This window comes from Pelobates fuscus, chromosome 5 (assembly GCF_036172605.1).
Source record: "Pelobates fuscus isolate aPelFus1 chromosome 5, aPelFus1.pri, whole genome shotgun sequence".
NCBI classification, from domain to species: Eukaryota; Metazoa; Chordata; class Amphibia; order Anura; family Pelobatidae; genus Pelobates; species Pelobates fuscus.
Window position 1 is genome coordinate 234,107,850 of NC_086321.1, and position 18,598 is coordinate 234,126,447.

Genomic DNA, 18,598 nt, shown 5'->3' on the forward strand with positions numbered 1-18,598 from the left:
CACGTTTTGGTTTTATGTTTTTATTTTTATTTTTATTTTTATTTTTATATTTATTTTTATTTTTATTTTTATTTTTATTTTTATTTTTATTTTTATTTATATTTATTTTTATTTTTATTTTTATTTTTATTTTTATTTATTTTTATTTTTATTTTTATTTATTTTTTATTTTTTCATGTGTCACCACTTCTTGCCACACATCCCCTGTCCTTCTCATCCTTTTACACTCCCTGCACCCTGGGTCCTCTGCCTTCTTGCACTTGTCCCCCTTTGGACCAATACTTTCATCGATCCTTATCTTGTACGCAACACACACACTTATTGTGTTGTTCAACACTGCATTAACCAATCTGCAGGATTAGTATGTCTATCTGTACATTACATGCCCAATCTAATATCTGGTTTTATCAATGAATATCCTCTTCCTATATATCTTTACTGGCATAATTTTCGCGCTTCACACACATCACGTAAGCTTTTGCCCACACTTGACCCCTTGGGCTACCTAGACGCACGCTCACGTCCCTTTTCCGCGCCGTCGCACTAGTGGTGACGTCACTACACACCGACGGGATCGCCAACGCGGGTTTGGCAATCACAGCACATCGAGCACACATGGCTTTCGGGTGCACAACACATTCAGGGTAAGTAATCACTCCTTAATCTTTTAGGGTATATAAAGACACTGTTGTTCTTGATTTTGTATCTTGATAAAGACCTGCGGGTCGAAACGTCGATTTTCTTCACGATTTTCTTCACGGAATAAATTGCTTTAAACAAGTCCTCTGGAGTGCTCTCCTCTCTTTTTGGATATATATATAAATATATATATATATATATATAAATATATATATATATATATATATATATATATATATATATATATATATTACTCTGAATGGCACAGTTCCAATACACATAGACCTACAGTATCAGTATTAATTGAACGTTTTAATTTAATTAATTCAAATATGAATCGTCCAAATCACTTAAAATAATAGTTTAAACATAAGAACATCTAAAGATTACTGTTGTCAATAGTTGGGTGAGAATACCAATATGTATCACACTGTCTTTTCCAAGAGAGAACTGTTGATGTTTGAAAACAGAATGAAATTAGTGAATGTTTCCCAAACATTTAGTTAAAAATTCCTAACATACTGTTTTTGTCCGTTGAGACACCCTACCTAGCTGAAGCTGCTTCGTGGCCATTTGTTTGTAGACAAGACTTCCATGTGGTTTCAAAGGCAACATAGACACAGCAAACCAATCAGGTAAATTTCAATGTGTTAAAACTGAAATGGGCAAGCCCTATAAACCCTGTAACTTGCCAAAACACCATAAAACCTGTACATGGGGGGCATTGTTGTACTCGTTGGAAATCACAGCATACAAATGTGTATGTTAAAACTTTACAGTAAAAATGCTATGGAAATTAACAAAATGGCTTACTTTATTACACTTTTTTTTAGATTTGATTCATACTAAATTATGTTTCATATATAAATCATGTAAAATGAAAGCCTGATTTTTCCTGAACAAAACGATATATAGCAAGTGTGGGTTCACTTAAAGGGATATTCCAGGCACCCAGACCACTTCTGCCCATTGGAGTGTTCTGTGTGTGCCAACTCCCACTACCCTTAACCCTGCAAGTGTAATCATTGCAGTTTTCATAAACTGCAATATTTACATTGCAGGGTTAAGTCCTAGACAGCCATTAGAGGAGACTTCCGTGTTCATAGAACACGAAAAGTGTTTTAAACAACGCTGGGCGTCCTCACACTATGTGAGGACCTCCAGCGTCGGTGAAATCCCAATAGGAAAGCATTGTATAATACTTTCCTATGGGGGAGGTCTAATGCGCGTGCGTGGCCATTGTGTAGTCGGAGCCTGACCCAGCACTGAGGGCCATCGGCGCTGGACTCCGGTAAGTCACTGAGTGTTCAGCAACTTGGGATGGTGGGTGGGAGGTAGATGGGCACTAGAGGGTCCTGCAGTGCCAGGAAAATATGTTTTCCTGGCACTGGAGAATCCCTTTAATATCAAAAATGTTATTTTTGGTTGAAGAGACATATAGTTTAAATTCTAGGTTTTGTTTTGGTCAGAATTTATACAATTGTCTCCGCTTTAAGGGTATTAAAAAGTGCTAGAGTCAACATTTGGTAAGCCTATTACTCATACAGAGGAAATTAGATATTTACTTGATTTGTCAGGTGGGAATCAGGGCCAGTGTCATTGTAATAGCAAAATCTGCATGCCTAAATGTGTGTAGGTATTTGTCACTGTGTGCATATTTGTAAATGTGTGCACCTATATTTGTGTGGATATGCACACGTTTTAGAATTTGTCACAAATTCCAGCCATGTCCTTCACAAGCTTAGGCTCTGGATCTCACCCTTATGTGTTCAGTGATACGAAGGAGTGACCATACAAATACAAGCATATTATTACATAATGCTGTATGAGCATATACATAAAAAGTCATAAAATATTCAGTTCTGTAGAACAATTGTTAAAAAAAAATGACAACTATTTTTAGTTATAGGTTTCAGTAAGGTATCAATTTAAATGTTATTTTACTAGTAATGTAAAAAGAAAAAAAGCAGATAACATAAAATATTAGATCTGAAGCCGTACTTGTATTCTGAGATGTAACCCAAAACATTGAGACTCTTTCAGAGGATAAAACAAGCTCAGTGGAAAGAACAAATATTGCAAATAGTTTAAAGCCAAAATAGGTATAATAACTAACAACCTATTTCTAAAATTCTACAATGCAGGAAGAAAAAGTGACAATATAATAGGCAGAGTACAAAAACGTCTAGAACACTTGAATTGAGGAGTTGACAGTATACAACAAAAACACTTTGTTACAAGTCAACCCTTTGGGATTTTTGCACCTTTTACAGTATATGTATGCTTTTCCTTAGTATTTGAAAACTTTAGTTTTACTTTAAGTGTACCATTAAAGTGTTCCAAGCCCAAACAAGTTACAACGCAATTCATGTCATTAATATAACTCCAAATTGTAGTGAATAAAATATGAATGTCTATATTTATTATCTATAATTCTGAGATTAGTGAATAAATCATTTTTACAAAATATTTATTGCTACTGGTCCTCTCTCTGCTTTGCTTGTTTTAGCACCTGTTGTGCTGAACTACAACATATCTAAATCATATCTATGTAAACTACAACATATCTAAATTACATTATCTATCTATCTATCCATCTACCCATCTATCCATCTAGCTATCTATCCATCTAACTGTCAGAATCCTATCCTGACGACCAAGAATTATGTTTAGTTTATTCTGTTTCTTTAAAACAAAGTTCCTGCACTGATTAAATTTTACCACTAGTGGCCTCCCTTGCCTCTTGTTTTGAAACTTACCTTCATCATCCTCACCAGCCTGGATTAATTACAATTCCTACAAAAGGCTACACCCTGTTCACAACAGGGCCTTTACAAGGAAGTTGATGGTCATTCAGAAAGCATTCTGTTCCTGGCTCCTGTAATCGTTCCTATGGACTTACCTTCTTGCTACCTTTCTATTTGAAAACCAACCGGATCAATATTATCAACCTTTTGATACCAACCAGCTCCATACCAGCTTGAACCACTCTTCAATCCTGCTTTATTTCCAAACCTGCTCAATACCAGCCTGAACTACGCAACTATCCTGCTTTATCTTGCCAACCTTATTTATACCACCCTGATCCACACAACTATCTGCATTATACCAACCTGCATAACACAGATCTGGACCTTGCTACGATGTAATATTGCAAGGTGTTATTTTCCTACTTGGTCAGTATTCCTTCCAACAGGTGGCTAATTCACTAAACTTCTTCTTTTCCTGTAATCCTGAAACCATATGGTTCTGTTTTTATTTATCCTTCTAGTTCAACCTATACTTATCTTTAGGGTTTCTTTTTATTTACTTACATCCTGTTTATAACCTATTTGGGGCATATTGCCTAAACCTCTTTATTTCTGTTCTCCATCTCTTTCCTATAAGTTCATTTATAGGATTTCCAGTTACTTTAATATGTCCAAACTATCAAATAAAGATCCTGATGTTAACCCTAGCCAAAGTCTCATATCTGACCTGTTCAAGATCATGGCACTGTCTGTCTAAATATCTATCTTGAAATAGAGTGAGTGGCATGGCTGTCGTGTTTGCTCTCATTCAAGTAATATGTCAAGTTAAATAGTTGAGTTTTTTCATTCTACTGAACTTGATTTTTTTAAGAAATATAAAAAAATAATATTCACAGGACATATATCAATCCTTTTTTTTTTTAATCAGTGCTGAGTAGTTCCCCCTTGAACAACTATTGAATTGTCCAGTGTAGTCAGATATTTTGGAAAGATACACGATACAAAATGAAAATATTCACACAGTCCATCATGGGAGTGCCTGCTATACTGTATGCAAAATATTAATATTCAACATTAATTCAAATCAAATATTTGCAAAGCCATTGTATATTTTAAGTAAAATTATGCTATTTTTCTTTTTGTCTTTGTAAGTGTTGAGGTGTATATATTATAAGTTTAATGTGATTGATAATTGTCTCTGCAATCAGAATGTTTCCCTAAAGTAAATTCTTGGAGGGCATTATTATAACTATTCAAATGAGAATGATTTTAATTTGCCAAAGCCATTAAAGACCTTATGCAGAAAAGGTGTTTGAAGTTCAAATGAAAGACAATATATGCATAACATCAATCCCCTGGAGAACATCTTACACTGGGTAGTCACTCGAAAGGTTTTAAAAATGTTTCCTTCAACAAAGACTGCAAACATCATAAGGCCTTTTGTAAATATGTCTACTAGACTCTTTGTTTGAATAGAGATATTGAACTTCTAGTACTACTATTATATGCACAAGAAGATTATTTTAGATTCCTGTATTTGATCAATGTTTTTAGTGTTTTTCTGTGTCAAGGGATTTAATTGCTTTATTAAATCCTAAACAAGATTTACTAATGGATAAATATTCACATTTAATATAATCCATGGAAGGTCAAAAGACAAAAAGGCAGACAGAACAATAACTGCGGTTAACTGAAATATCTTTGAACCTCTTGATTATTTTATTCATTAAAGTGACACTTCATATAACAGTCTGTGCTACTTTCATGGTGTATTATGTCACAATTTTTACCAGCCCATATTGCATGTTGTAACTGAAGTGACTGTCAAAAAATGCTGCAGCTATGAGACCACTCTCTTTTCTACATAGTCACGAGGACATTACTTAAACTGCATATGTGGCTTGTAGTCACTGAGTGGACATGCATAATGTCCTTTCCTTTTTTTGTTATATACTACATTAAAATAGGATTAACATTGAGTGTTCAGAGAGACAGTGCAACTATTTATTTGTTTTCTATGTTATTCATTAAAACAAGGTTAGCTGTAATTATTCAGAGAGAGATTGGAATGCAAAGCCTGTGAGTGGCCTTTTTTAGCAACAAAACAAAATAAATGAAGGATACCTGTTTGTTCTGATCAACACAAGCAAAAATGATATATACAAATGTAAACATAATGGTCTTAATTGTTGTAAAAGTAAGTTAATATGCAATCATGTAATTTGATGAATGTTGTAGAAAAATAATAAAATGTGTTTAACCATGAAGCTGTTTCATCAGTGATAGCACAATTTCTATCAAGGTTTCAACACTCCACAATTGTCAAAATGTTGCTGGGTCCCCTTTTGGACAGTCAATATACTGCTAGAATTGCAGTGCTGCTGGGATCTCTAATTAAAATGAACGTGGGGTATCTACTGTCCATCACTAGTCCCAATTCACAAATGGGACTCAAATGAATAAATTGGTGGGGACATATTGTTCCCCCAAGTCTCCACCCATAGGCAGTGGTTGGGGACTCTAATATTAATAAATGGGGGACCCAATGTCAACCGAAACACCAGCACATAGGCAGGTAGGGAGTTTGTTTCAATATACAAGTGGACATGCCATTATATAATCACCAAAATTTTATAACATGACAGGAGGCTTCGTATTTGCTTAAGTCTCTCTTTACTAGAACTCCACAGCAGCACAGAAAAAACAACCAATCAGAAAAAAGTTAGGTACTATAAAACTCCCCTCCCCATGCATCATTTCCTCTTTCTTTGCTGCTCTGCAGTCAGTACAGGTCAGAGTACCACTGCCTCCTGCTTATAGTGGGTGGCTTTGGGTTTTTATTGCTTATATTCAGTCTTTTAGCCTTATAAATGCAGTATTGTTGTAATCCTTAGGGGATTTTATTCTTATATGCAGTATGTTATATCCTTGTGGGATTCTATTCTTATTATGCAGTATGTTCTATCCATGTGGGATTGTATTCATGTAAATGCAATATTTTTATCCTTATGGCATTCTATGTTTATAATGCAGTATGTTTTATCCTTATGGCATTTTATTTTATAATGCAGTATGTTTTATCCTTCTGGCATTTTATTTTTATATACAGTAGGTTTTATCCTTATGGCATTTTATTTTTATATACAGTAGGTTTTATCCTTATGGCATTTTATTTTTATAATGCAGTATGTTTTATCCTTATGGCATTTTATTTTTATATACAGTGTTTTATCCTTGTGGCATTTTATTTTTTATAATGCAGTGTTTTGTGCTTATGGGATTTTTTCCTGTAAATGCAGTAGGTTATAGGCCTTGTGGCATTTTATTTTTTATAATGCAGTGTGTTTTGTGCTTATGAGATTTTTTCCTGTAAATGCAGTAGGTTATAGGCTTTGTGGCATTTTACTTTTTATAATGCAGTGTGTTTTGTGCTTATGGGATTTTTTCCTGTAAATGGAGTAGGTTATAGGCCTTGTGGCATTTTATTTTTTATAATGCAGTGTGTTTTGTGCTTATGGGATTTTTTCCTGTAAATGCAGTAGGTTATAGGCCTTGTGGCATTTTATTTTTATAATGCAGTGTGTTTTGTGCTTATAGGATTTTTTCCTGTAAATGCAGTAGGTTATAGGCCTTGTGGCATTTTATTTTTTATAATGCAGTGTGTTTTGTGCTTATGGGATTTTTTCCTGTAAATGCAGTAGGTTATAGGCTTTGTGGCATTTTACTTTTTATAATGCAGTGTGTTTTGTGCTTATGGGATTTTTTCCTGTAAATGCAGTAGGTTATAGGCCTTGTGGCATTTTATTTTTTATAATGCAGTGTGTTTTGTGCTTATGGGATTTATTTCCTGTAAATGCAGTAGGTTATAGGCCTTGTGGGATTTTTCTTCGGTGTCTGCTGCTTCTACCTCCAAAGCATTTGCCTCCTCTGTCCCCCGAGATCTGGGACCGCAGAGTTAATCTCCGCCAGCCCAGTGTGTTTTTTCCAGCTGCCGGTATGCAGCCGGCGGCCGGATCTTCTTTCCCACGTGGCTGCTTCGCTGCAGCCGTCCCCCCCCCCCCCCCGTGGGTCCACGTGTGTTTTACCCGGTCGCAGGGGTACTCGCGAGTGAGCGCGAGTACCCAGTGGTCGGATCGTTTCCTCCACGTAGAGGCTTCACTGCGGCCGCCTCCGCCCGCGGACCGCGTGTGTGCGGGGGGGCGGGGGGTGTGCCCACGCGCAGCTCCTTCCCCGCCAGTACCGTTCTTGGCGGAGGTCTGTGGAGGGGCTTTCTCCTCCCCCATCTATAGGCAGGGTGTATTCAGACCCCAACCTAATTCGCTGGCAGTCTGGGAGGACCACCTCCCACCCTGCTCAGGGTGCATATCCATATAGAGACATATAGCAATTATGTGATCAAACATATATATTATATATTTTTACTTCTATATTTCTTCAAGGGCTGGAGATCAGCCTGTAGGCAGTACACCCTGTACTTCTGAGTTTTCCTGCAACAGGATATCCTTGTTTTTGGCCACAAGCATTAAGGTCTAACAGTTTCCTGTATATCTGTAGACACATTACCTCTGCCTAGGGGGGTTTGCATATTGGAGTTATTTTACCCTAGGTTCCCTGGTTTTCATTACACATATAGGGGGCTCTACACAGATTGACCCCCTGCTATTGTCGGAATACAACACCGGGGTATGCCCTGCTATGTCTGTGCCCCATTGATTGGCCTGCTATGTCTGTGCCCATAAGAACGGCCTGCTATGTCTGTGCCCATAAGATTGGCCTGCTGTGTCTGTGCCCATAAGATTGGCCTGCTGTGTCTGTGCCCATAAGATTGGCCTGCTATGTCTGTGCCCATAAGATTGGCTTGCTGTGTCTGTGCCCATAAGATTGGCCTGCTGTGTCTGTGCCCATAAGATTGGCCTGCTATTTCTGTGCCCATAAGATTGGCCTGCTATGTCTGTGCCCATAAGATTGGCCTGCTATGGCTGTGCCCATAAGATTGGCCTGCTATGTCTGTGCCCATAAGATTGGCCTGCTATGTCTGTGCCCATAAGATTGGCCTGCTATGTCTGTGCCCATAAGATTGGCCTGCTATGTCTGTGCCCATAAGATTGGCCTGCTAGGTCTGGCCCATAAGATTGGCCTACAATACCTGTGCCCAATAAAATGGCCTGCTATGTCTGTGCCCCATTGGATAGCCTGCTATGTCGGTGCCTACTTGGATGGCCAGCTATGCCTGTGAGTATTTACTTGGCTAACCTTTCTGTGTACATTCGTTTGACCTGCTGAGACTATGCCCTAAGGACGGGCCTACGCTATTGGTACCGAACCCCTTTTGGCCGCAGGCCTGGGGTAATATCACTGAGGAAAACCCAGTGCACACCAGTGACATGGAGATAGGCAGGTGTCCGGGCAAACACCATTGCCATAGTGTTCGAGAGGACACCAGTATACGGCCATCTGAATATGGCGGGAAGGGTGAAGGCCCTAAACCTCATGCCTGAAGGGCAAAGTTTCTTATGAAGACCCCGGACACATCCACGGTTTACTCCAAACCGGCAACTGCACGTCTCCAAGGAGAACTTCGCACCGGCAGGGACCGGTATTCAGACTCCTTCAGGAGAAAGCTGTGTTTTTCCCTTGTCTTTACCATCTACTCTGTATATGCCTCCCGGAGTCCCTATAGGTTCGGTAGTTTTTTCCTGCGTTAGGTTAGCTCCTGGCCCTGTCCAGTGGGATTTACTTTTCTTACCTTCCGGCCTGCTGTTTACATTCTATCCGAGATAGAATGGGTGTATTTTCTCTTATCTTCGTTTATTGTTGCTTTTTTGTTTTGTTTTGTTTTTTTTCATGACTTCCTTTTCCTATTCGCTCGGGTCGTCATGAGGCCTGACTTGGTCTCCTCCGACCTCCCGGGCCCTCGTGGATTGCGGAGAACGTCTCCAGCTTTCCTCGGACTACCAACAGCCTACCAGGACCCCGCGCGCGCGCACGGGATCCGGATAGTCGGTTGATAGTTTTCCATTCCTTGTTTCCCAGATTGCCCTCAGCCTTATGCTGACATTTGTGATTGGTGCGCCCTACGGTTTTGGTCACCCTGAATCTCTAGGGACTCTAGTTTGCACCACAGGAGGGTGCGGCCCTCCATCACCTCGATCCGAGTATATTTATTTTCAGGAGCAGTGGGCGAATCCTCTCATACGGAACCGGATACTGATTTGTTATTAGAGGGCGCAGTCCCTCACTCGTCATCAACCAGATACTGGGCTGGATACACAGTACAAGTTGGGTGGACCCATTCTCATAGAGAGAACCGGTCTCGGATGTAGACTCTGCTGTTGGTTACTAATGGGTGCGGCCCGCTCAGGCTAGCACCCGGACGCTCTCACGGTATGCGATCACAGTAGTAGAGAGCGCGGCTCTTTCATGCACTCGACGCTCTACAGTACCGGCCATTTGTTCATCACACAGGCTTGTGCCTGTGCAAGACATTGATGACTACATAGAGGGGCGTCCCTCCGGAATTCAATTAGAGCTGCCATCCACGCTACTGGCTTCGTCCTAGAGGACTGCCTGGTCATGCAAGTATTACATGTTTGGACTAGATCCCTCTATTCTATCTCCCGTGATGGATCTACTGGATCCGGGCTGCTGTAAAACACGCGAGAAATACTCAGAGGTATAACGGGGGGAGTCTCCCATTTATTTACACACACTCCTGGAGATGGTACACTAACGGATGGTCCTCCGGTATTTTGAGAGTGCAGGTTTTTGGCATATTCGGCACCATATAATACAGAGTTTGCTTTCTGTTTTAGATATCCAGACCATTACTAGCAAACTGAGCAGAAAGTTTCCCCCATGTCAAGATGTCGGGAGATACGGAGACCTTCATGGAGCAAACAGGCACCGCCTTGCTCGGGTAACAACATTAAGGAAGGACTATTGCCCGGTCTGAAGGTAAAACCGTACGTATGGGTCATATGGTAAATCAGGAATCCTCGTTTGTCTTGACTTCTCCGGTCTTTACGATCTTGGGATAAAATCGGAGCGCATACCTGGTGAACATGGTTCGGAGATGGAGGACCCTTCGTCTATACTCTATTCATCCCTCACGGGAGCCGTCTGTTTTTGGATTCGCGCTACCCCCTTTTTTTTTTTCAACTACCGTCGAGGGGATCTATGAGACTTTACGGAGGTACCTGGTGTACCCCGACTCCTACAGACATCTTTCACTCTTTGACGAGGGCATTGCTGGATGGAAATCTGCGTTCCGGTTGGCTTTTCCCTTCCTTTGAAGGTTTCCAGGATTCGCTATTCCCAGTATAGTCGACCACCGTCCTTCCACACAAGTTCAGTTCGGAACCCTGAATGGACGTCCTTTGGAGTCTTTCTCTACTGCGTCCATGGTTTACTCAGTCCATTTGGAATCTTAGAATCACTTAGAATACGGCTAGTTTGGCCACGCTCTTGCCTGCATTATGAAATTATTCTCGGATGAGACATATCACCGGGTAGGACAGGAAGGAACGAAAGTTCCTCCTCGGTTTCTAATACGAGTTTGGTAGTGGACTTGAGCGCATTCCTTGAAATTGGAGATCTACCTGCAAGACCGCATCGCCGAATATCCCTGGCACGATCGGAGGAACTGCCTTACGGATCATGAGTTGAGACGGTGACAGTTTCTTCTCCGGTCCCCAAGTCCGAACTTGACCTTTGATATTAAAACTACAGGAAGGTGGCTGATAGGTCAGCTTGCCAGCTCATGGACCGGCTGCTAGGAAACAAGTCGCAACCACATACAATGGATTTACCAGCGGATGGTACGTTTTTCCGTAATTGAGATGCTTCGTCGGCTGGCATTTTCTTTTATCCGTCTACTGTCAATTATCGAACTTGGAATGTCCAATTAGGATTACTCTGATATTTCCTGCAATAGATACCAGCGACACAAACAGCGTTGGATTGGTGAATTGAGCGTTGAAACAGCAAATACGAAGCCTCCTGTCATGTTATAAAATTGTAGATTATGCTAGCTTTAGTGTACCTATAATCTTAATTTTATTAATGACAGGAGGCGAGTATTTCCCACCCATTCTTGTCCCTCCCTTGTTTAATGTTATAGTTTAGATTATCAGGTACGTATGCAACTCTGTTTGTTGTCTCTGATACCTGTCGCTTGTTCATTATGTCTGTGTTTCTTTTCATAAGTAGGGTTGGGATATCTACATATTAAGGTTAATTTTGGTTGCTACATTGGGTACCTACATGTTTATTCTGAGTACATTTAATTGGATAATCAACCTGTTCGATTCTGTTTTTCTCTCGTTTCAGTTTACAGTCCATCAACACTATCTAGTTTGACGGTTACTCCCGGATGGTGGACATCGTTATATTCATCGTATCTAGGACTTCGTTTCTTCCCCATGATGTTCTCTGCCTTTTATTCTGTTTTGTCGCAGCTTGAAAGAGGAAATGATGCATGGGGAGGGGAGTTTTATAGTACCTAACTTTTTTCTGATTGGTTGTTTTTTCTGTGCTGCTGTGGAGTTCTAGTAAAGAGAGACTTAAGCAAATACTCGCCTCCTGTCATTAATAAAATTAAGATTATAGGTACACTAAAGCTAGCATAATCTACAATTGTCTTTAAGTTCCTATCTGGTGGCCAAATAAAAGTAGCCTACCTTTCTACCCCACTCATCCTAATAATAATGAGGGGACTAATAATAATACCTGTAAAACATATATCCTTACCATCAAAGAATTTCTTTCTTCGTAAATGTCTTTCTTCTACCCTTCAGCCCAAAAAGGCCAAAAATCATGGGAATGTGTATATCATGGGAATCAAGACAGACATTTTTTTAACTATTTGCCTGATAGCTACTAGTAATTCCAGCGAACAAATAGCAACAAATAAAAATTATTTTTCAATAGATTTTTGCTGTTGCTATTTGCAAGTTAATTTATTGTATTAACATTGAATATGATCATTAAAATGGAAGGTATATATATTTTTTTTATACTGAAAATCTTCAATCCAATATTGATTGGATTATCCAATATGCCTTTTGCTGTGGTAATAAAATTATTACTGGTATTTATAAAGCACCAATCAGATTCCACAGTGCTGTTCAATTAGTGGAGAACTGTCACAGTTCTTACCATGACATCCAGATGAGGTCTCTCCAGAAGTCCACAAATCCACAAGGGATTTGAACCTGGGTGCTTTATGGTTCTAAGCCTGTGTTCCTGCCTCTGAGCCACTTTAGCTCTTGGTTTGGCATGAAACTTAGCCCTGCCATGTCTCCAGCACTGGGGACTGGACTTAACCTGTGACTGCTCCTGTCAATATTGGTCCACCTGTATAATATGCCTAATCAGCCAGGTATAAAACACTGTCTCTCTCTGAGGGCAGTGTCAGTTCATTGACTCTGGTTCCTGTGTTTGTATTCGTGATCCAGTGTTCTCCAGTTGGCTCCTGACCTTGGCATTCTTATCGTGTATCCTGACTTCTGGCATCCTCTGACTTTGGCTTACCCTCGACGATTCTCCTGCTTGTGTCCTTACCTGTACTGCGACTTGGAGCAATATCCTACAGAGCCCCCATGCACAGACTCACAGGCTAGGTGAATTCTTATGCGGGGAGGTGTGACTAGGGTTCATAAACAAAGGGATTTAACTTCCAAATGGCAGAGGATTGAGCAGTGAGGCTGCAGGGGCATGTTCTATACACCAAAACTGCTTCATTAAGCTAAAGTTGTGCAGGTGACTATAGTGTCCCTTTAATTGCAAGGGTGAGCATATATCTCTTCCTACCGGACTCCCACCTCAGATAAGCCTTTACAAGAACATAAAGGTAGAGAGGGCCTTGCCCATAAGCTGAGATCTATATCTTACTAAAATCACTTTGAACTGATAAAAGGATTATTGGGAGCCAATCAACAGCAGATAAACATGTTCACTGAGGTTTAACCAAGGCCAAAGTTTATATCTTCAATAATGCCAATGCCCACAAATAGTACAGCCATAGAGCAAGTTGTAAAATATATGATTCAAATCATATAAAATATAGATCACTGAAGTTACCATAGCTAAACAGTAATAGTTTTCACTGGACATAATGAGCAGCCAGTTAGCTACAGGTAACTTACCTGAACTTAAACTGAACATTGAGAAGAAGTGCCTTAATATATATTTTTTTTTATTTTGCATAATAAATGGAGATGGACTTGCTAGGTCTTATGTTATCATTAGCATATTAAAGTGATTCCTTTGTTTACACGTTGAAATGTTAATTATATCTTCCTGATATTTAACAAATTTTATTTTAGTTTTAATTATTAAATTCTTGGTCATCCACTTTTATATCATTTTTTTTCCCCAGACATCAAATCTAAAGTCTATCTTGGATATTCGTCTAATCAGGAACTGATCAACCTTACAACTTGCTTAACTATAAATACAATTAAACTGGTCAAGAATAACCCAACACACAAACTTGATGATAGATAATGGATTTGCAACTGAACTTATTACCGGTCCTTAGAATGGCCAGGTTAAACACAGATAGCCAAGGTTGAAAGAAAATACCTGCAAGCAGGTAACTCAGAGTTGGAGACAAGCTGAGGTCAGCATTCCAGAAAGAGATTAAATGGAGAACAGACCTTCGGTCAGGAGTACGGAGGTCAGAATAATCAAAATAAAGCCACAGGTCAATACCAAGAACACTAATAATCACCCACAGACACCATGACAAATATAAATAGAAAATGGAAGTGCACTCAACCCTTCGTCATGGAATCCAGGGTGCTCCAATGGACAAGTCCCATTACCAAAATGGACCAAATGTAAAATTATTAAATGTAGAAAATAATCAAGGCACTCCAATGGATTCCAAAATACAGGCAATTTTATTAGAACCAGGAACTACACAACAATGTTTCAACCCCGTAGGGCCTTTGTCAAGCTACAGACACCATGACAAGGCATAACAGCAATGGCAAGGGCAATTTAAATAGGTAGGGAAATAATAATACCATATTGAGTCCATGCAAATTGGTGTCCTAGAATAACACTGGGTGCCAGCAATAATAGAATTACCTTGGACTAAACAAACAAAATTGATGCTAGACTGAGCAGGAACAGTGGCCTCATTATTGGAACTAAAATATAAGTCAAAATTTATGCTAGATTGAACAGGTGTATTTGTGCCATTTATGAAACAGGATTTGGTATTAAAGTTGTTGTAGGAATTTTGTACAGCCATAGAACTTGAATGCCCAATGAAACAGAAGAGGTAGATATGTTTACCAATGAAACAGAAGAGGTAGATATGTTTACCAAGGAAACAGAAGAGGTAGATATGTTGACATGAACTAATTACATTAAGAAATAATAGTATATATCTGAAATCAACTGGCATACAGTATTGGGCAAGTGATATAAAAAGAAACTTGATGATTTCTTGACCAAGTGGTGAGCTTCCTTACAGCAGATCTTCTGTATCAGAATTTTATGAAGACAATAGGGAAATAATTAATGGAGTCTTAAAGAGCTGCTGCATGGCCCCAGGTTCTCCCCATGTTTATCTGGCCACAAAACGTGGATCTTAATGACATGACCCATTCATGTGAAATGTAAAAAAATACATTACTAAATATCCAACTTACGTGTCTCCATGGAACATCCTGTTGTTGCAGTCTCAGGGAAGATCTAAAACATAAACAAATATATTTAAAATTGTACAGCTGTTAAAATTGAAAAATATATATATATATTAATAGACCAGCCAAACATTTAGTTATGTTATTTAGTTTTTTTTAGATGTGAGATATATATTGAGTAGATTTGATATGCTGGCATGCGGTGGTTAGAAACTGGATTGCGTAGTATATGTTGCAAATCTCGACGAATCTTCTCTTCATTGTATGTATAGTGTCCAAACATACTCAGAACAGTATTTTTAGATTTTATTGAAAAAAATAAAAACAAATCAAAGGCAGACAAAGCATTTGTCATATGGACATAATTGCAAAAATGGGAACAGTTAAAAGGGCAGGGACCATGAACTACTACTGCAGTCTTGTGGCGAAATGTTGTAGGTAGAAAAAACTAAAATGTAGCATTTTACTGTGGAGATGTAATTTAAAAAAATAATTAACATTTGTGCATACTTAGAAGTCTGACATTATAGCGTAGAAGGAGAAACGCCTGTTTTTAATGCACATAGTAAGTGTAATAAAAATGTTCAAACATCGTCCTTATAGGTAGTTGTAAAAATACTGATGGGATTTTTGGGAATATAGACTCCTAAAATGGGGTAAATGTAAAAATTAAATACAAATCACACTCAAATATGTAATTATATTATTTTAATTATATAAATTACATGCTAATAGATGTCCTATTTGAAAAACCAAACAGAAAACACATTAAAAGCACCATCTAGTGTTAAAGGAACACTATAGTCACCTAAATTACTTTAGCTAAATAAAGCAGTTTTAGTGTATAAATCAATTTCACTGCTCAGTTCACTGTCATTTAGGAGTTAAATAACTTTGTTTCTGTTTATGCAGCCCTAGCCACACCTCCCCTGGCTATGATTGACAGAGCCTGCATGAAAAGAAAAACTGGTTTCACTTTCAAACAGATGTAATTTACCTTACATAAGTATATCTCAATCTCTAAATTGAACTTTAATGACATACAGGAGGCTCTTGCAGGGTCTAGCAAGCTATTAACATAGCAGGGGATAAGAAAATCTTAATTAAACAGAACTTGCAATAAAGAAAGCCTAAATAGGGCTCTCTTTACAGGAAGTGTTTATGGAAGGCTGTGCAAGTCACATGCAGGGAGGTGTGACTAGGGTTCATAAACAAAGGGATTTAACTCCTAAATGGCAGAGGATTGAGTAGTGAGGCTGCAGCGGCATGTTCTATACACCAAAACTGCTTCATTAAGCTAAAGTTGTTCAGGTGACTATAGTATCCCTTTAAATTAGGATTAGTACAAGAAAAGGGAGATTAGTCATTCAATAGTATGATAGTTTAATGTCGAGTTAATTTATATGTATTGTAATTCAATATAGCTTTAACTGAAATATATGGTAGTTTAATATATAGTTATAAATAGTGTTCTCTATCTCTTGGTTTACAATTTAAGATACTTCCTATGTATTGTGATATATATTTTATTTAGATTTGATTAAAACTTTGATTTAAATTCTTCTTCTTGTTATTATTTCAGCTTCTCTTAAAAGGTACAGTCTTACTAGAAGTCATAAGAATCCCAAATGTATCAATGACCACAATATTTCACACGTTCATTAACCTCCCTAACACGTGCTAACAAGCAGATGATATCAAATAATCAATATTCTATACCTGAGTTAAGCATTTCTTTTTGGTGTTTCCTTACCAAATGTTTTCATTATTATTGCCAAGTGTAAATTTTGTACATATTGTTTTGGCTGGTTTCATACATACAACTGTGTATCTGTCTGCTTGTGTCTATGTTTACAAAAAAATTAGAGCTTCGACGAATAAAACATGTACCTTAGAAAGTCCTTAATAAGTAGGATTGGTTAAACATATACAATATTAGAAACATCTCATCTTTCTCGAGCCATATGTCATAAAACCTATACTGAAGACATATTACTAATACTTAAAATATCATTGTATACCCTCAACTGTCCCTTCCTAAATTGTAAATGTCATAATATGTGCCCGACAAATATAGAGATAATTTGTATTAAACTGTAGCATCCCTGTTTTGAGGTGGTCATATTTTAAGATTTAGAAATGCTAAACTACCAATAAAATACTGGTTTAAAAAGGTAGCTGGTGAGTTTATTGAACATATACGTATTTGCAAAAAAACATATGCACGCTAATGTTGCATAATTGTATGTGCATATAAGCGCTAATTGTTACCCAGTTTGAGTGTTTACTTGATTAACATAGATTGTATTCCTGAAAACATGAAGGTTTCAGCAGTGTTACATGTTACTCAATTCCCAGATAATGATTGCATGCATCTGTTTGCTTGTTTTAGATTGTGTTCCCTTTATACTAACAATGCATTGCCCCATTACACTTGAAATTATGTTTTCTGTCCTTTTCAATTTACTATATACATATTTTCTTTGGGCTGGGTTTCCACCTCTAATGTATTGCTGACAAAGCATGCAATGTGCAGCAGACCACCCCTTGTCAATCTCAGCATGTATTCTCTGTCTTTTATGAAATGATTGTACTTTTTGATAGCTTTTTGCAGAATGCATTCATTGCTTTGTGATTTTTCATATGATGTTCCAGGGGAAACTTAATGTTATCCCACTGGGTTTTAACCTGCCTGAAGCAGTGTTTGTTTACCTTATATTTGCTGATAATTTTCCTACAACATACGGCAGACAACCTTATATCTTCTCCAGTAATTGCGTATGTTTTATTGAAAGAGGTCATATGAAGCTAGAACATACCCTGTAACTCTTTTTCAAGTGTGTAAATGATGTGTATTAGTACATTCAGTATTTCTTGGAGCAATATGAAGTAGTGTAATATAAATAAAAGATATAAGAAAAAAAAATACTAACAGAAGTGGTTGTTGTACAACACAAGAAAGATGAAATAACGAAGAGTAATGCATAATGTAATACACTGGCACAAACACACACGTAGAAAGAAAGGTCGACATTTCAGCTTACTGTCAAAGTTTCATCAGGAACATTTGACAATCCTATAAAGCTGCAAAAGACTATATTCTTTTAAAACGGAAACCAGAGAATTGAGCATTGAGACTGCAGGGACATGACCTTACACAGAAACTTTCATTAAGCAAAATATGTTTTGGAGCTCAGAGTGTCCCTTTCAAACTAGAAATTGTGGTGATTTGAAAACAACATTTGTTAGATTTAGGCCAAAATGACGAGTTAGGTGACAAAAATAGCAATGATTTATTTTAATTAACTTTGGTACTTTTTTGCTAAAGAAAACACAGGGCCTTAATATCAAAAATCATCAACGTGTAAAATAGACTAAGAATAATGGCATCATCTAAAGGATTTTAATAGCCTATTTAAATAAATATTTCTGTGTGTATCAGGGAACACCAGCATTGTCTAATAAAGTTGAAAGATGATTTGAATGTTTGTTTTAAGCACAGTGACAATCCATTTACATTTTAATCATCTCTTTTTCATTTGAGGTTTTGCC

The 18,598-nt window shown here is 38.0% G+C and overlaps 1 protein-coding gene across 13 annotated transcripts in view; it reads right to left on the minus strand.

The window, feature by feature from the left end:
- The window catches only part of PTPRD (protein tyrosine phosphatase receptor type D), a 1,559,142-nt gene that overhangs the window by 906,746 nt on the left and 633,798 nt on the right, over nucleotides 1-18,598 (minus strand). For all 13 annotated transcript variants that reach the window (XM_063455118.1, XM_063455128.1, XM_063455127.1 and 10 more), the window contains exon 6: nucleotides 15,053-15,095. The gene's annotated coding sequence lies outside the window, so the exon portion shown is untranslated. The remainder of the gene's footprint in view (nucleotides 1-15,052; nucleotides 15,096-18,598) is intronic.